The sequence below is a fragment of the Perissodus microlepis genome, chromosome 2 (assembly GCF_051167445.1).
Source record: "Perissodus microlepis isolate ML-2025 ecotype Zambia chromosome 2, ASM5116744v1, whole genome shotgun sequence".
NCBI classification, from domain to species: domain Eukaryota; kingdom Metazoa; phylum Chordata; class Actinopteri; order Cichliformes; family Cichlidae; genus Perissodus; species Perissodus microlepis.
Genome location: NC_140462.1, coordinates 20,177,446 through 20,198,124, shown reverse-complemented (window position 1 = coordinate 20,198,124; position 20,679 = coordinate 20,177,446).

The following is a 20,679-nucleotide window of genomic DNA, read 5'->3' as shown; positions in this document are numbered from 1 at the left end:
ATGAAGCCGTGACCACAGCCCTCTGCCTTTTAGGGAAGAATCAATTATGCTTAAATGCGGGAGAATTATCCCTGATCAAGGAAACAGTTGTTGCATTACGGCCGTTTGAAGAAGTAACACAGGAAGTTTCATCTGAAAAACATGTTTCAGTCTCCAAAGTTATTCCACTTGTGTCACTCATTCACAGGGCTGTAGCAGCCTGTGAACATCAGGGCAGCTCCCTTGCCACACAGCTGGCACAGCAATGCCAGCGCAGATTCAGGGGTATTGAGAGCATTCACTGTCTAGCTGCAAGTACATTTCTGGATGTTAGGTTTAAACACCTTGGTTTTCGTGACAAAGACAATGTTGAAGTATTAAAGAAACGTCTCCACACTGAAATGCAAGAAGTCTATCAGACAGGACAGTCTGCTCCCACTCTAACTGTAAGCTCAACGCCTACTGTTAGCTCTGCCTCAGGGCCTTCTACTTCAGGGTCTATCCCGAGTCCTCCACCCGCAGGTCCAGCTGCAACAAAAGAAGGGATATGGACAGATTTTGACATGCAGGTTGTGTCAAGCCAACATCACCGGTCAGCTTCCAGTGATGTACTCATTGAAATACGCCGGTACTCAGAGGAAAAACTGATTCCCCGAGATAAGGATCCATTGGTTTGGTGGCAAGAGCATGAACAAACCTTCCCATCCCTAAGCAGACTTGCAGTGAGATACCTAGGAATCGTTGCTTCTTCTGTACCTGCAGAGAGAATCTTTTCAAAAGCAGGAGAGGTTGTGAGCAAAAAACGGAGCAGACTTAAAGGGAAAACTGTAAATATGCTGTTGTTCCTAAACAAAAACCTGTGAATAAGGGAAAGTGTTACTGTCAAATGTTTTTGTTGACATGTCCAGACAAGATAAACGTTAAATGACATGTTAAATTATGTTGAATGTTTTGGTTGACATGTCCAGACAAGATAAACGTTAAATGACATGTTAAATTATGTTGAATGTTTTGGTTGACATGTCCAGACAAGATAAACGTTAAATGACATGTTAAATTGTGTTGAATGTTTTTGTTGACATGTCCAGACAAGATAAACGTTAAATTACATGTTAAATTATGTTGAATGTTTTTGTTGACATGTCCAGACAAGATAAACGTTAAATGACATGTTAAATTGTGTTGACTGTTTTTGTTGACATGTCCAGACAAGATAAATGTTAAATGACATGTTAAATTACGTGTTCAAATAGCACACAACTTCAGGTTTTTTTATTTCTATATAATAATTCTGCATTATTAAACAGTAAAAAAAAAGTAGTCTGATGTTCTGTAATCAATTTGAAGCTAAAATTTGAAATACAATGTACAAAAACTTAATGTTAAAAAGTATCGGTATTGGATCGGTATTGCCGATACCACCCTGAATTTTACTTGGTATCAGATCGGAAAGGAAATCACTGGTATCGCACATCACTAACCTGGATATAAGAAAGTATTTTTCAAAGAAACCTGTAAGTGACTTAAAGTCAAGTTCACTCATAAAATCTGTCCATCATAATAACGTTACAGGCTATGCAAGGCAATACATGCCAACCCTCCTGTTTTTTCTCGGACAATCCCGAATTTCAGTGCCCCTCGTATTACTCTTTCTGGGTTGCAAAATAAACTTTTAAAAAATTTCCAGGCGAGAATGTAGCTGTGCAAACTTCAAATATCTAAACTGGGGAGAACAGCAAACTCCAGGCACATCGTTTTAGGCTTTGGCCCACATCAGTCTAAAATTGTATGTAACCATGAATAACGTGTTGCCATGTCCACCAGGAGAGACTGGACAGTATAGATGTAAAACAAATATGCCAGCAGTTTATCTCAGTTAATGAGAGGAGAAGGCATGTGTTTGGCTCCTTCACATAGTGGACATTGAGTTGTTGTGTGGGACACCAGTAGTCCATGTCTGTTGCTGTAACAGTAGTTCATGTTTAGAGTAAAACATCCCAGCTCACTGACTTGATAGGGGCAATTGTGTGCCTAAAATGTTGCATAATTTTGCTAAGAGATCTGTTACTTTGTGGTAATCTTAGATGAGTAGTTTTATGGACAAAAACCACCAGGTCATTCAGTGTTCCCTTAGTGCTAATGTATAAGAGATGTTGGTGTAGTATAACTGAAGTAATGTTGTTAAGTCCTTAAAGTCATATTCTTTTATTGTCATGACTGTATTTTAAGCTATTTTTTATTTTTGTATGATATCTGATTTATATGGAATATGGTTGAAGTAAACTAAAGTATAAAATACTTAGTCAGTCATTTGTTTAATAGTAACTTAACATTATATAATTCACATATAAAACTATGAATTGTAATTTTAAATGGTTTAAAGGCATGTAGAATAGCATATGTAGGCAAGTATATTTCTCCTTTTTTTTAATCAAGAAGCAAAGATGAAAAGGAAAAAAAAAGAAACAGGGCAGGGTTCGGTGGTTGAATCATCCGTCCCCACCAATGCCAAAACCAAAGCTACGCCCTTGGTATCGAGCCTTCAAAGCTTGTGTCGAGTAATGGAGGGGGCGTTTCCGCGATGCACGTATCGAGGCTTGCTTCATTTATGGGAGGAGCTGAAAATGATGACGTCCGAAGCCTTGCTGCCCGGCTGTACCACGTGACTGGTTCATGAAGTGGTTCGAACTTTGCCGCGAGCTATGACAGCGATATAAACCCCTCAGACTTCATTCAAAATGTGGGTGTTTGATGGAGAATTGCGGTTAGTGAGAGTTTGGAGACAATTTGGAGAGAGTTTGGAGGTTTATGAGAGTGAGGAGGGTATAGTCAGGAGAGAATGGAGCCAGCTAAGAAGAGGAGGATGTCCTCCCCTGTGTGGGAACATTGTGATTTTATTCCTCCCAACAAGGTATGTAAATTTCTACAGAGGATGTATTTTCATAATACTGATGGTGCAATACATTTTATGTTAAGCTGTCGTTACTTTTGTACAAGGTGAAGTGTTTGCTATGTGCCAGGGAGCTGGGATATAACAACAACACCTCATCCATGCTTAGGCACTACAGAGCTTTGCATGAGAATAAGGGGAACACCGATTGTGGAGCAAGACCAGGTGAGCCATCAAATGCCATGATAATATAGCATGCAGTAATGTTACTAAATGATATAACAATATTATACAACTGTTATAAGTTACGTGTGTGATATTTATATTTGTGCTTTGTTTTTATTGTCTTTCCTCAGGAGAACAATCTCAAATAGATGAAAACCTGGTTAGCATAGTGATTGAGGACTCCCAGCCATTTAGCATTGTGGAACACAAAGAATTTAAAAGATTTGTTAAATCATTAAATCCTAGCTATGTTCTCCCCACTAAAAAGGTCATAAAAGCAGTGAAAATTTAGTTTTTACAGAATCAAATGTGGGCAGGAGCTGTCCATACCTGAACGTTACAAAAGCACAACCACTGTCCACACCCCAACCACACCTCACCTCACAGTAAATGATCATTTCCATTTTAAGCATTTCCAAATTATAATTTTCCATACTGCCAGTATAAATATACACAGTATACTGCCATCACTACAATATACATGTTTTACACACTCCTTTTGTTGTTGACATTTACAGGCTGTGTGCAAAATGCCACACTCTTCAAATTCATGCCAACTAATATTTTTACGTCCAGTAGATGTCCTACTAGAGCAAATGAAGCTTCAAGAAGCTTTGCGCTGGGGTGAACCAATTGGATGAAAAGCTTCAGTGCTTCATGAAGCTTCATCTGCCCATCACTAGTTAGAGGACCTAGTGAGGTGGAGTTCACTCTTCTCTAGAGAGTAGAGGAATAAAAGGCTGTGTCCGAATTCAGGGGAAGGATGCTCATAAGGACACTACCTACCTACGTCACAAGGTGTCCTTAGACGGACGGGTAGTCAGGAAGTGAGCGGCTGTGGACAGCCCCCTTCTATTCTCCATATGTCATGATCGGAGGCAATAAGACGCAGGGTTCTCAAGCACGAACCGCTTTTTATTGAATTGTAGCAGCAGTGTTCGTGGCTACATCAATTTCTGGAAAACACATATACACACCAGTATTCTAGTGACCTCTAGTGGCTGCCCCCATGGTAGCCTTACTAGGACAACATAAACAGATTTCACAACATCTTCCCCTTTAACAAAAGTACTTTAAACATAAAACAGTGTTGTCAGAACGCAGGATATCACGGGGGTAGACTACCCCCAGTCCTGATAAGGGATTATTCTGCCCTTAGAACATAGAAAGGAGATAGTCCTCAGTCTCTGAATCTGAGAGGTACTTTAATCTCCCGCCCCCTGGAAGTCACTCTCACAGGTGTGGTAGGGTGGAGAGGAGACCCCGGGACAGGGATTGGCAATGCCTGCCTTACTGGTGGTTCTTGGGAAGCAGCCGCCCCTTTAGTTGGAGTAGTCGGTGTAGCTGGAACAGTGCTCTGCTGCTGCTCCTCAGGATCAGCGGTGCCTGGGACAGGCTGAAGGTGTCGTCTGTTGCGAGTCACGTTCCCATTCGCCATCTCCACCAAGTAGGATCTCGGCTCCTTAGACTTACTGATGACCTTGGCTGGAGTCGTCCACCCCTTTTCCCCGTCAAGCTTCACTACAACATCCTGGCCTGGGAGAAGCTCAGGAAGTGGACGAGCTGAATGTCTGCGGTTGTAGAAGAATCTGTAAGAGTCCTGCAGCATCTCTTTGGCACACCGTGTCCCTATTGACTGGACTGGGCAGCAATGTCTTTTCGAGTACTGGGACGGTGGTGCGGATTTGACGTCCTGTCATAAGTTGAGCTGGGCTTGCACCGGTTGCTGCAATTGGTGTAGAGCGGTAACTCATTAGTCAAGTCAAGTCAAGTCAAGTTTATTTATAAAGCACATTTAAAAACAACCGAGGCTGACCAAAGTGCTGTACAATAAAATACAAATATAAAATACAATAAAACACAAATACATAAAACACCTCACTGATAAAACAATAGATTAAAACAATAAGTTAAGCCTTGCTAAAGGCCAATGAGAAGAGGTGAGTTTTAAGAGCAGTTTTAAAGGTTCCTAGGCTTGTGGAGAATCTGATGTGAGGAGGTAAACTGTTCCACAGTCTGGGTGCAGCCACAGCAAAAGCCCTCTCTCCCCTAGTCTTTAGTCTGTACCTGGGAACATCTAAAAGCATCAGGTCTGCTGACCTCAAAGATCTCCTGGGGCGGTAAATGCTAAGAAGCTCTGCCAGGTAAGGAGGTGCAGTACCGTTAAGAACCTTAAAAACCAGCAGTAAAATTTTAAAATCAATCCTAAAAGCAACTGGGAGCCAGTGGAGAGAGCAGAGGACCGGAGTGATGTGGTCTCTCTTTTTGGAACCGGTCAGCATGCGAGCAGCAGCGTTCTGCACCAGTTGGAGGCGATGCAGACAGGAACGATCTAAACCAGCATAAAGGGAGTTACAGTAGTCCAGCCGTGAAGTAATAAAAGCATGGACACCCTTTCTAGATCGTTCCTGGACAGGTAGGACTTGACTTTAGCTAAAATCCGTAGATGATAAAAAGATCCCTTGACTAAGGAGCTGATTTGTTTATCAAATTTAAAAGCACTGTCAAAAGTAACACCGAGGCTCTTACTGGAGGAAGTACATTCGGAAGTTAGGGGTCCCATAAAATCAAGGGAGAGGTTGGGGTCTTTAGGAAGCCCAAACACAATGACTTCAGTTTTACTTTGATTTAGATGTAGAAAGTTAAGAGCCATCCAAGTCTTAATGTCAGACAAACAGGAGAATAACGGCTGCAGAGAGTCCTTACAGTCTAACCTCAGAGGGAGGTAGATCTGAATATCATCAGCAAAGGTGTGGAAGGACACATTATGTTTGCGCAGCACATCGCCCAGAGGGAGCAAATACAGAATAAACAGCAGGGGGCCTAGAATGGACCCCTGAGGTACACCACAAGTTAAAGGAGCTCTGGGAGATGACAGTTCACCGAGGTGAACAGAAAAACTCCTGTTATCCAGATAGGACTGGAAAAACTTTAAAACAGTACCTTTCAAACCGACACAGTGTTCTAGGCGGGATAACAGTATGTTGTGATCAACAGTGTCGAAGGCTGCTGTCAGGTCTAAGGTTACTAGGACAGCAGCACAACCAGAGTCTACAGTTAAAAGCAAATCATTAAAAACTCTCAGTAAGGCGGTTTCAGTGCTGTGACGAGCTCTAAAACCAGACTGAAACTTCTCATAGAGACTGTTGTTGTCTAAAAATGACTGGAGCAGCCTTAGGACAACTCGTTCCAGTACTTTGGACAGAAAGGGCAGATTGGAGATGGGCCTATAATTAGAGAGTATAGATGGATCCAGGTTAGGCTTTTTGAGGAGAGGTTGAACAACAGCATGCTTAAAAAGTGTTGGGAAACAACCAGAGCTGAGACAGGCATTGATCAGGACCAGAAGGACAGGTCTAACTGAGTCCAGGACCTGCTTCAGAAGACGAGAGGGGATAGCGTCAGTGAAACAGTTGGTAGACTTGACCTTGCAGACTGTTTCATGCAGCTGAGAAAGAGAGATTAGCTCAAACTGGTTAAAGGCAGATTGGCACGAGGGAGAAACACAGGGATTAAAAAGTGGAGGTGGAATGACAGACTGCAGGGAGGAAATCTTATTAACAAAGAAACATAAAAAGTCATTGCAGAGGGTGGCAGAAGATGTGAGGCAGGTGGACGTATGAGGATCAACAATGGAGTTTAAAACACGAAACAGAGTCTGAGGTTTATGGACATTACTGCTGACCAGGTTAGATATGTAGGAGGACTTGGCCTCTTTAGCAGCTTTCTGATAAGTTAAAAGAGAGTCTCTCAGGATATTGAAGGAGATTTGCAGCTTGTCCTTTTTCCACTTTCTCTCAGCACACCTGCAGGAGCGCCTGAGAGCACGAACAGAGTCTGTAATCCAGGGTTCAGCGTGAGCTTTGGGACGGAGTGATTTTAGGGGAGCGATGGAGTCCAGAATAGAAGTGCATGTTGAGTTAAAAAGAGCAGTTAAATCTTCTGCACACAGGGAGTCAATCCAGTCCACCGTGGAGAGCTCAGAGTTGTTGAAAGCAGCAGAGAACTGGGATGGTACATGGGTATTGATGATCCGGTGGCGGCGTGAAGGAGCTTTAACTGCAGCAACAGAACATTGTGGAGTGGCAGAAAACAGAACAGGAAGGTGATCAGAGATACACGCACTCTCACAGATTTCAGAGACGTGGATACTCAGGCCGTGAGACATGACGAGGTCCAGTGTGTGACCTTTCTCATGTGTGGAGCCAGACACACACTGAGTCAGGTTAAAAGAGTCCAGCAGTGATACAAAGTCTCTAACCAGAGGTTTAGATGGACAACACACATGGATATACAGATCGCCAACAATAAGAAAATGATCAAAATCTACTGAAAGTCCTGATAAGAATTCCCCAAACTCACTGATAAAGTCCTTGTTGAATTTGGGAGAACGGTACACTACTGCACACAGTAGTGGAGTAGATGAGTTCAGTTTAAAAAGCTGCAGTTCAAAGCTGGAATAGGAGGAAGATGAAATCTGATGACAGTCATAAACTGATTTAAAAACACAGGCAAGGCCTCCACCTTTACCAGAAGACCTGGGAGAGTTGAAAAAACAACAGCCTGGAGGAAGAAGCTCAGAGAAAGGCGCAGTCTCACCAGCATGTAGCCAGGTCTCAGTCAGGAACATAAAATCCAGTTCATGAGAAGAGAAAAAATCCTTGAGCAGAAACGTCTTATTGGAGAGGGATTGAGTGTTGATCAAAGCCATAGATAAGGTGAGATCAATAGCTGTCATCGGGGTTGATGTGCGGCTGAGTGGGCGGAGGTTTGAAATAACGGTACCAAGTCTGCGGATCCGTGGCTGTAGAGGAGCCGATGACCCAACACCCGGAACAGGAGCAACCAGCGACGTACTTGGAGAGTCACGCAGGAGAGGAGGAGGCATCAGGCGTGGGCCGGAGGTGGAAGAGAGTCGCTCACCTGAGGAGAACGCCACCGCCGGCATGGCGAGGAGCGAACCAGACGACTGAAGGAAGCGCGGGCCGAGAAGCGGGCCCACCGGTGAAACAGGAGCAGCACCAGGCGGAGTTGGAGAGACAGTGCGCACCCAGGGTCCTCTGGGTTGGAGTGAGCCTCTCACAGTGGCAGAGTAGCAGAAACCCATTTGTACAAGGAGAGGATCAGCCAGGCAAGAAAGTGACAGGAATGCCTTTGTACGAGCCAGGAGACCACTTCACTTCCCTCGTCTTCTCCAGCGTTTTCTCCGGTGTAGCTTGGGAGGAAGGAACCAGGTGCGACGTAGGTAAGGCGGAATGCCATCGAGCGGTGGAGGCACACTGCTTGTTTGCCCATCACAAACAAAGGACAGAGGTGCTGTCACTGCTGAGTCTCGGATGATAAAAAGAGTTTTACGGTCATAAGTCCGGAGCGAGTTAATTTCCACAGTTAAGGCAATGAACAGCAAACAGAGAACCAGAAAATAGGTGGAGTGACGGCGAGCCGAACATACTGGCGCCATCTTGCCATTAAGGCTAAACGGGGTCAGGCTGCTTGAGAATGTACTTGGCCGTTTGGACAGCTCTTTCAGCAGCTACATTTGACTGGGGGTAATAAGGGCTCGACGTAGTGTGGGTGAAGCAGGGCTCTAGAGTGCGACCAATTTGGTCGCAAATGCGACCAAATTTTTCAGTGGTGCGACTAAAAAAAAATATTTGGTTGCACCTGTGCGACCAACTGTTCGGGTAGCAAAAAAAAAAAAAATCTGCAACCTTCCCTGTGGTCAACAACAGACACACATTATGCCCCTATCGTGGACTAAACCAATCAGAGATAGTAAGGGGCGGGACCTCTCTGATTGGCCGTGGTCCAGTTGAAAGTGCAGGTGGAAGTGGGAGGTGAGTAGCTTGAATAAAGCGATATCAATTCATTAAATCCTGAATCGACTTTTAAATATAACTGTGTTTTGCCAGAAACGCCAGATTCTCAGATTAAAGCTCACAAAACCATTTCAACAACAACCAAACAATAAATGAGAGCAGGTACACAGATTCCACACAAAGACGTAAACACGGAGCGGAACCGACGCATCAGAATCAACTTTGTCTTTCTCGGCTTTCTCACCCGACGGCCCGTAGACGGACACGCTGTCAGAGCTTAGCGATTCTGATGCGTCCGGTCCGCGCTGTGATTACGTCTTTTTGCGCTGATTCTGAGCTGCAGGTTTTGTCTCTCTCCAACCAAAATTCACCGAGCCAGCAGCAAAAGAAGCAGCAAACTGCGCTTCACATTTGATCAATGTCGTCATGAATTTTGCTGTTTTGCTTCCACGACTATTAAAATCACACTTCATGCACAGCTAGCTCTCTCTCTATCTCTCTCTGTACTCCAAGAACAGTTTCCCGTCTCCAATCTCTGTTTTCTGTATTATTCATTCGCTTATTACCCACCAGTCTACCGTTGTTTACAACGCTGTCGGCTGCTGTCTTTTTCTTTTCTTTTTCTTTTTCTTTTTTTCACTTAAATGACCTCGGACAAGAAAGCCTATTTTTCTGTTGTTCAATACTGAAGAAATTTAAACTTTATATGCAGAACATTGTAGAATATTTTTAAGGTTATCTGCTATAAAAAGCCATACCAGGAAAATCTCCTTCATGTTTTTCTGTGTTTTATTCTCAGTTACTTTCACACAAAGGCATCTGCTGTGATGTTCACAATTCTGATGAAGTCAGTACTGATAAATGATCAGAATTATAATATTTCTGACTGTCTGAGGCTAAGTTGAATCGAATCGGGACTTTGAAAACCGGAATCGAATGGATTATAGAAATCAGTGATGATACCCAGCCCTAGTGAGCAGCCTAGGCACGACAGAAGTGGATGTAGCTGTAATAGGAAAAGAACTATTGCTAACTTTTCTGTTAAGGCCTGATCCTTCTGAAATTCATAGCCAGTGCTCTGACACGGTGTCATCAATCTTTGAATGCTGAAAAAGCAGAGTGTATCCAGAAAAACACATTATATTATATAAATTATTATAAAATTTGTGTGCGCCTAACTTTTGTGCCGGTACGCCTAACTTTTTAAAGTTAGGCGTACCGGTACGCCCATGGCAAAAAGTTAGTCTAGAGCCCTGTGAAGCCATAACTCAGTTTGAAGTCTTGGAACTCTGATGATGTGAACTGCGTCCCATTATCACTGACCAGTTCTAACGGGATGCCCCATCTAACGAACATGTGTTTAAGCTTGTTAATGACCTGTCTGCTGGTTGTTGTAGTGAGGGAAGCAATCTCAACGTCTCTTGAAAAATAGTCAACAACGACAAGAAAGTTCTTACCCTCAAGCTCGCAAAGATCAGCTGCAATCTTTTGCCAGGGGCCATTGGGCAGAGGAGTAGTCATGAGAGGTTCCCGTCGCTGTGTAGGCTTGTGCTCTCTGCAAAAGTTGCATGACCTCACCTTATGTGTTATTTGAAGTCCAATGTTGGACCACCACACTGTTGATCTTGCGCGCTCTCTACATTTAGTTAGTCCTTGGTGGACTTTATGTAATTGGTCAAGGACACTGGGTCTGAGTGCTGTGGGAATTACGATGTGATCGTGGTAGAGCACTAGACCATCTGATTCTGAAAGGTGGCTTCTGGCTGCATAAAAGCCTTGCAGTGGTGAGCTCTTTGCCATTCTCCGAGGCCACCCTTGTCTGATGAAGATGATTGCTTTTTGAAGCTCTGGGTCCCTCTGTGTAGCTCTACAAATTTCCTCCAACTTATGTGACTCGATAGGTTTGCTTGTCACTACGTTGCTCACATATGCCTTGACCTGGCTGTCTGTCTCGGACGGGTAGCATCCGTGCAGTGGATGTCTGGAGAGTGCGTCCGCCACCACTAACTGTTTACCGGGAACATGCTCAGCAGTGACATTGAATCGCATCAGTCGCATCAGCAGTCTCTGACATCTCAGTGGCGTTTTATCAAGGTCATATGAGTTGATCAAAGGCACCAAGGGCTTATGGTCAGTTTGTAGACATACATGACCCATGCCTTGGATGTAGCGGGTAAAACGTTCGCAGGTCCAGACAGATGCTAAACACTCTTTTTCGATCTGCGAATATCTTTTCTCTGCATTTGTGAGCGTGCGAGAACAAAAAGCAATGGGCCGTAACTCCCCGTCATTGTCCTGTAACAGTGCAGCACCCAGGCCATAGCTGCTGGTGTCCGCACTGACAACTGTTGATTGGCCTGCATCATAATAACAAAGTGCTGGTGCAGCCACGAGCATTGCTTTTGCTTTATTGAATGCTTGCTCCTGAGGCTCGCCCCACACCCATACAGTCTCTTTTTTGAGTAGGTTGGAGAGGGGGTGCAGCACCGTGGACAGGCCTGGCAGGAATTTTCCAACATAGTTTATTAATCCAAGTACCTGCCTGAGTGGTTCTACATTGGTGGGGCTGGGCATCCTGGCAATAGCCTCCACCTTGCCATCATCAGATTTCACACCATCTGCACTGATGATGTGACTGAAGAACTGTAGTTCATTCTTTCCAAAGTGGCACTTGGACTTGTTGAGCTTAAGTCCTGATGCTTTGATTGTCTGTAATATTGCATCTAAGCGTTGGTCATGCTCCTCTTTGTTAGCCCCGAAAACCAGTATGTCGTCCATCACGACGACAGTCCCATCTAGGCCCTTGAGCAAGGTGCTCATGAGCCGCTGGAAGATCTCGGGTGCTGAAGTTATGCCAAATGGCAGGCATCTGAAGCAAAACCTGCCCATGGGAGTTATGAACGTGGTTAGTTTTTGGCAGCTGGGATCCAGTGGTATTTGCCAGAACCCACTGGAGGCATCCAAAGTGGAGAAAACTTTAGCCCCTGCTAACTTGGGAGTTATGTCATCCAATGTGGGCAAGATGTACCGTTCACGCTTTACTCCCTTATTCAGACGTTTTAAGTCCACACACACCCTGACCTCACCCCATGCGCTTTGCCACTGTCTTCCCCAGTAGGTTACTTGCATATTGCCCTTTTATAACTGTAATCCAGTACTGGTACTTTTGGCCTTTGTACACTGTAGTAGCAAGGAATTTACCCATGCACTTGACTTTTCCACCAGGGCTGTACACAGTTGGCTTACACTGGATAAGTTTGGGTCTCTGCTGTAGCTTATTAAGGGTCGTTTCTGTCATAACAGTGGTGTCTGCGCCTGTATCAATTTTGAAATCAACTGGACTGCCATTTACCAGTAGCTCAATGTCCCAGTCGGCATCTGAGCCTGACTCCTCGATGACTGTTGTTTTTGGCTCAGTTTCTGCTCCCAGGAAAAGCTCCCCTATGAAGAATGAATCCTCAACTGAGTCCTCTACAACCTCAGCCCTGACCTCTTTTAGCATTTTGGTTTTGCATACAACTTCAAAGTGTCCCAACTTATTGCACTTTCTGCATCTTTTATTGCGGGCTGGGCAGTTTTCTCTTTTGTCATGCACCCTGTTGCATCTTTGGCATTTTGGTTTACTCTCACCATGTTGTTGCTCACGTACCTGATGAGGTTGGTAGTAACTCCTTCTCATGCTGTTATAATGCCTCTGTTTCACCTCATTCACCGTGCTTTCCACTCAGTCTGCACTTTGCTGTTTGACTTGTTCACTCTGGCGTGCTAGTTGAATGGCTCTATCCAGAGTTAAGTCCGCCTTGAGTTTTTGTGAAACATCTTTGTCAATTAATCCAATGACGATACGATCCCGGATCTGCTCGTCTTTACTGCCGGTGAACTGGCAGTGCTGCGCGAGCTCGTACAGGCTCCGCACGAAAGCCTCGACCGTCTCCCCGGCCCTCTGGCTCCGTTTGTGAAAACAGGCGCGGTCGTGGATAACGTTTCTCTTTGGGACAAAGTGCTCATCGAACTTTTGTATAACCAGATCATACTCAAACTGCGGAGTTGGCCTGGCCTCCGTAGCAGCAGGAAACACAAATGAGCCATATATTGGTTCGGCATCTCTCCCCATGGAGTAAAGAAGCGAGTTCACCTGCACTTCGCCGCTCTACATCCCTAGCTTGGACGCCACTCGAAAATGGGAGAATCTCTGCCGCCATATCGGCCACTCTGCTGGCTGTGTAAAGTCGAACGGCTCCGGAGGTCCAAATTTAGCCATTTCTTCATGTAACTCGGCGTGAAGTCCTCAATTCTGACACCATGTCATGATCGGAGGCAATAAGACGCAGGGTTCTCAAGCACGAACCGCTTTTTATTGAATTGTAGCAGCAGTGTACGTGGCTACATCAATTTCTGGATAACACATATACACACCAGTATTCTAGCGACCTCTAGTGGCTGCCCCCATGGTAGCCTTACTAGGACAGCAAAAACAGATTTCACAACACCATAGAAACTTTATTGAACGAACAATGAGTATCCAACATAACAGACGGGCTGTGGACAGCCTCCTAGTCTTCAACTCCGCCCTTACTTACATGTTTTTCCGTCGCTAGCGCCACAGCGCGAAAACTTTAAATTGGACCCACAAATGTTGCTCCGTTGTGTGGACAATTTCATTTCTTGAGGAGCTAGAAAAACCTTATCGTCGTCGCCCGCACGTTTTGTACCTTAGGCTCATCAGAGACAATCATATCCAGGTAAAATTATTTCCTTTAATCTACACACATTTAGGAATTACTTAGCTAATTACATGGATAATTGAATTATTGCCAGCGTTGTGTCAAAAAGTGTTCGCCTGCCAAAACTGATTTCCAATGTTTCTGTGTGTAATATCTTCATGTATGTTGGTAAATAGACTTCGGTGAACATGGTTTACAAAGGAGTTTTATATATACAATAATTACCTGTTGTTCAAGTGTCTTCATAACTCTGGTTCTAATGTAGGTACAATTGATATATCTGTTGCGATGTCTGCTGTCCTCTTTACCAGATTACTCTTAAAAAATAAATTTGTAATGTCAACAAGATTGTTTTTGAACTGGATAAATAAAGGATATACAAAAGTCACTGCCAAAAACTGATTGCAGCTACTACCTTGTTACAGGAATGTTGCTGGTGGCTCAAAGTAACTTGATACCATTAATGAGGGAAACATTTGACACGTTTCACGTATTATAGAACAACAAGTTATTTCTAGCAGGTTAAATATGAGCAATCAGTTTAGGGCAAAAACCGGAAATCAGTTTTTGGCAGATGATCATTTTTTGGCACAACATCGGTCATTCTTACACATGTACTGTATCATATAACATATATAAACTAAATATCTTTGAAACGTATAGAATCTAATCTTTTGTTTGTTTGTTTTTTTACATAGCACTTTATCAAACTGTTGTCTGCTACAGAGTTACAAGTATTATACTAATAATATAGCATCCACCATCTCCTGCTTGCATATTTCTGAAAACATCTTAGTGGTGTGGCAGCTGTGATTGAGCCAGCCCTGCAAACTCTGTGGATGGACGATGCAGTGGACAGTGGGAGGAAGCATCCTAAACCTCTCTTTGCAGACCACCCTGTGTGATTTTCCACTTGCCAACCAGAAAAGACAAACCGCAGGTCTCAGTTGCAGCACCCCATCCATGTCTGATCTTGCTCGGGCAGATTCAGCAACACTGCCAGAGACTTCCTGTAATCTATTACAGTTGTAAAAGAAACGGTCCAGGAACAGGTCACTCAGCTTAATCCTGTGTGAACAACTGAAAATATTGTTTTTCCATCTTTACATACTGTGTATTTGAAATATTCTTGTTTAATTGTTATTGTTATTTACTTTATTGCTATCAAATAAATATACAAGTAATATTGTTCAAAGTTAGCGTCATGTTCATACATGTTAAAAATGCCTGTAAATCAAATTGAGTTCAGTGACAATTACTGTTTGTTTGAATCAATTTATTAATAACATAAAACCTTTAAACTAATGCAACACATATAACAATGTAACAAATATATTCAAATAAATAAATTCCTCCATACATAACTCATTTTGGAACAAATCTTTCTAGAAGTGAAAACAGTCTGTCCATCCTCTCCCTGCTCTCCTCTCCTCAGCCTCTCTTTGCTGCCTCATGTCCTCTCTGATGAGGTCTAGCAGCTCATCATCCCTGTCTCTTCCTCTTTCTCCCTGTCGTAGGTGGCTGAGCCGCTTCGTCATCGCTGTCGTTTTGGTTACCCACTGCTGTGCTTGGCCCTGGGGTGTCCTCAGGGAGAGAGGACATTAGGACAGGAGGCTTAATGGAAGGCATCTGTCCTATCACCTCATCGATGAGGGCAAACCAGGGCCAAGTAGCAGCAGTGGGCTTCCCACTGACTCCCTCTCCTGAGCCTGGATACTTGCAATCCTAAAGGCAGAGGAAATCAAAAATGACAGCAGGCAAATAAAAACACCACAACAGCTCAATTGCTTTAATTTAAGCTTTAATTGCACATTTCATAACTTGTGTTCTTAAGAATTATCTTCTTGATAACACGCATACGTACTTTGTATTCTTTAAAGTTATCTCATGTCTTCTGGCCTGCAAGGGGGTGACTTTCCCCTGCAGGCCCATCTTCTCCAGAATTGTCCTGATCACACACAACAAATAAGAGAAGAAAGGAAACCATGGCAACTATGTTAATCCCTAAACCCAAAAGTTTTTACAGCAGAACACCATCTGGACATCACAGGTTCTGTACAGCAGCAGTCTGTGAGTCGTTTGGTACCGGGCCACGAGAGTTGAGGCTCGAGCCTGTGAAATTTATGGTTTTCGGGGTTATTATTGTTGACGCGGTTTCCCTGGGTCTTTTCCCTTGTTGTAGCTGTGTGTCTTATTTTGAAATAAATATTTACACGTTACCATAGCGACCAGAGAGCGTGAAGCGGCAGAGAGGAGGATGTTACTGTCAATGTTGGCGCATTTTCAGGAGGACGCTGCTAATAAAGTTACACAATTACACAGTACATTCACGTTTATTATTATATTTACAAAGTACCACAGTTTTTGTCTTGGTTGGATCATTTTATGTGGTTGTATTCATCCGTGATACCTTAAAGGCCGCTCTGTGTCTGACATAATATGTCTGTGGCGCAAAAAAGGTTGGGGACTGCTGCTGTACAGCATGAGGGTTAATAGGACCGCACTCATATGAATATGATGTGTAAATTTATTTATTCTTGTACATCCAGGCCGTAGCAGCCCAATTCTTCACCCCAGTGAAGAGGTGATCGTTTTCTCTGCGTTTTAATAAATTAAGTCGTTTGGTCTTTGTTCCCCACAACATATCACCAATACGAAAAAATCTAAATTAGCTGTATGTAAGCGGCAATACATGAATAATCGCGGGACCCGCGATACAAGCTGGTTTACGGTTATTTTAAATAAAAGAAACATGTCTATGCAGATGCCCAAAGCTTAACAACACAACCGCTATAACAATTTAACTTTTGTACAACCAGGTGTTCATATACTTACATTTGAAAGTGTTTTCCTCTCCTCCTTCGACAACCATCGTTATCAGAAACAAATCTCCTCTATGGCCCGCAATGAATCCTGGGATATAGTAGGACATGAAGGATACATCAGACCCATCCTTAGAATTCAGGGCAAAGTAGGACGCATTTGTCGCCACATTTTGAGCACTCTTTGAATTGGGACAGCCTTCGTCGCGTCGCCGTGATGTCATTGCCTCCAAATGTTGCATTGGCGCATCCTTCCCCTGAATTCGGACAGGACTAACCCTCAAATTCGCAGAGAGGTAGGACGCATTTGTCGCCACATTTTGAGTGCTCTTTGAATTCGGACAGCCTTCGCTGCGTCGCTGTGACGTCATTGCATCCAAATATGGTATTTTAAGCATCTTTCCCCTGAATTCGGACACAGCCAAAGTCTGAAAAAGCAAGACAGAATACATGGTTGTGTTACGGCCCTGGGCCCTGGAGTGAATGAGACTACCCTTTTGTGTTTATGCAAATCTAAGCCTTCTAGGACTCGTGGATGACTGGCTGCTGGGAGTCCTGTGCTGGCCTTCTTTTATGCAGATCACAGTGTGCCAGACCTCACGGACGATTGGCTGCCTGGAGATCCCATGACACTCCAAGTCCAATTGACTGGCTGATTGTCTACACCTGGGAGTATAGAAAGGCTGAAGAGTCTTCAGACTGTGGGGAACTGTTGCTCTGAAGTGAACATGCAGTGTCCTCCAGGGTTGACAAACAAAGTTTGTTAAACCTGATATACAGCTGAACTTAGTTTCATTAGAGTTTTGTGATGCTGTCTTGCCTTAGTTAATCCTTAGCTTTTATTTTGTGTGCTGCCAGCTTGCCTTAGTTAGCTTTTACTCTTGACTGTTTTTTTTTCTTTATGTAATAATTGTTTGCCTAGTGGTCTGTTGAACAGCTCTGTCGGTTTTCTGTTTAAAGTTTGAAATTAAAACCTTTTACTTTACTCAGTTTTGTGTGGGGGGCTTGTGTATGTTACTCCTCCCCTGACGCCTAGCAGAGGGGGTCGTAACAGTGTGTGAATGAGAGGGAGACGGGTGAAAAAGTGAACATACAAGACAGCGCACAAGAAAGGTGAAGAAGAGTCCAGGCAAGGTGGATAGAGTGATTTGTGGTAAAAGGATGGCAGCAAGAGCGAAAGCGAGATTACAAGATGGTAGTGAGACTTGCTGTAATGTATGGTTCGGAGACGCAAAAAGACGGGAGTATGTCTGTGAAGGTTCTCAGTCATCGTAGTCTAAGGAGCTTGGAAAGAAAAGCGCTTTTCTTTCCAAGCTCCTTAAAAAGACGGGAGGCCAAGCTGGAGGTGGTGGAGTTGAATATGTTGAAAGGAACCAGCATGAAAGGTTGAAAGGAACCAGCATGAACAAGATTAGAAATGTGTATATATCAGAGGGATAGCTGAAGTTTATATTTTGGAGAAAAAGTTAGAGAAGCAAATTGAGATGGTTTGGACATGTTCAGAGGAGCGATCGTGGATATATTGGACAGACCATGTTGAAGATGGCACTGCGACGCAGGAGTAAAAGAAAAAGACCTCACAGGAGGTTCATGGATTTAATGAAGGAGGACATGCAGAGGGCTGGAGTAACAATTAGAAGATCCTAATCCTATGGTGACCCTTAAAGGGAGTAGCTGAAAGAAGAAGACACACACTTGGCAAACATTAACTTACATTAACTTCTCCTCAAAACTTGAAGCAACACATTTTATACTTTGTACACTTAGCATATATTATACAATATTAGGAGGAGATTTCATGTTTCCTTTGAAAAAACTGTAACATCTGTGTTGTTTCCCAAAAATATGCATGTCACAGACTGTAAAAATTACATACTATATATACTGCATGGTGGCCCAACCATGCACTTTATATAACAGATTGATGTAGCCACTGTAATGTCACCCATTGGTTAGTGAGGTCTCTAGCTGAGCCTCATGATTGTCTTTTGAAATCTGATAGAACTTGTTAATTGCCTGACTCCAAACATCATGTGCTTTTAATATAGCCCACTGGGTGGTAGCAGTGGATGGTTATGGACACCAGTATGTAAGCATCTGCGTACATCATCAATCACTCCATGCTCCATCCAATGATTGAGTCTGTTTTCAAAAGCATTTGACTGAGAGATGTTTTCAAGCATTGCAAATATGCTCCCTATGACTTCTCCACCATTACAACTGAACATTGAGGTGGATGACAATGTGCAACAATCAAATGCTGATTGGTCCCCAATTGGTCCCCTCCCCTCACCTGGTTGCCACAAGTAGCCGCCCCTCCCTGAGCCAGGTTCTGCTGGAGGTTTCTTCCTGTTAAAAGGGAGTTTTTCCTTCCCACTGTCACCAGAGCACTTGATTTTGTTTCACTTATTTGGAATGACACAACATATGTAAAATAATAAAGAAAACTTCTAGTAGCTGACACATAGTTTTTATTATTGAGATTAATGAAGTGCATGGATATTTGAATTAAAACTGATTATAAAGTAGTGAAACAAATTAACAATTAAACACACTAATCAAAAATGTCATTAACAAACAGTACTAAAAATTATATATAGTATATATATATAGAGAGAGAACAATTATCTCTTTATAATATTATTTCTGTTATATTTTGTAATAATAATAATTCTTTCATAAAGATAACATAGAAATTTAAACTTTACTAGTAATTCTCTACTTATATAAAATAAAATAAAATAAAAAAAACTTTTCTTATCAAAAATGTTATGTGACTACCTAATTTGATGTCATTTTCTGACATCACACAGCTTCATAACTCATAGGTAAGCAACAGAAACTTCAAGGCAACCATTTTCAGTCCACACGTCAGTTTGTTCACAGCTTGTACATTTGCAGCTATCAAACACCGGCATCAACTAAAAGAATTTGGAAACATCTGGATCCTCTGCAAAGTCATTGTATCGAGTTACCAAAATGTCTCAGAGACAACACTTCCCGAGACAAAGGGATCACGTCAATACTGCTCACTTGGATGAATTTGTAGCCCTCAAAAGAGTATTTGAAAACTTGTTGCAAGGAAAAGCAAGAACAGGAGAACAGGATTAAACAAATGCAAGAGGAAAAAAGTGCAGATATGACAAAAATGCAACATATTACAGAAATGCTGAATGAAGAACAAGAGCACGATTGGAAAAAGTGAGAAATACATTGCAAGCTCAAAAACCTGGAGAAAAATATTGAAGACCTCCAGGTAATATTTGATGAACCACTGAGAAGAAATACAGAAATGCTGAAAGAGAAGGAACAGCAGGATGCAGGTGTTCTGTTATCACTAAAAGTTGTAAAAAAAAGTTGTCACTAAAATATCATCCTCAGTCAGTTGTTATTTATTATGTGTTTACAGCGCCCTCTGTGGTTGCTCAAAGTAATGCACTTTAGAAACGGCTTTATTTTGGAAAAAACTTTATTGAACAGGAAGTCCGCTCAGTCAAGCAAAGCAAGTGAGCAAGAAGAAGGGAAACATATCGGCACCATTGACTGTAGAAAAGATGGACGATGCGACACCGCCTCCTACCATTGTGCAAAAATGAAGCCAAAGAGGCATCATTTAAGAAACAACAGGAAGACTGAAGCTCATCGCATTGATCAAGCAGGACTCATGATCTTCACCAGCAGCTCCCTCACAGGGAAATCTTCAGCACTCCTCCGTAGGCCCGCCCCAGGAGATGGATAAATCCAGCATTTCATGAACACTGTGATGGAGACCTTTGGTTTGTGTAATGTTATAAATACTCTGATACTCCCCAGAGGCTCCGGACATTTACATAAACATAATATATTCAGTCCTGTAGAAAGTTATATATTTAAAAATATATAATCCTCTCTGGTTACTCTGGTATGAATAACTCTGAATTACTTTATGGTAAATAACACACTATCTGCAAAAAACTGTGAAAGAATTCCAGATGACAAGTTTGTAGTTCAACATACAAGTGACGACCTTTGACCTTCATCGGGTTTTATTAAATTGTGTTAGAGAAAATCTCATATGCTCTTCATGCAGCTGAGTATATCAAGTGTTTAAAACGGAAGCTGTGCAGGTCTGAGATCAGCAGCTTTGTGAAACACCAAACTGAGGTCCTCTTAATGCTGATATATAGTGACACAGTTACATGAGTGATTAATCCTTTTGTTTTTTTGTCTTTTACTTTATC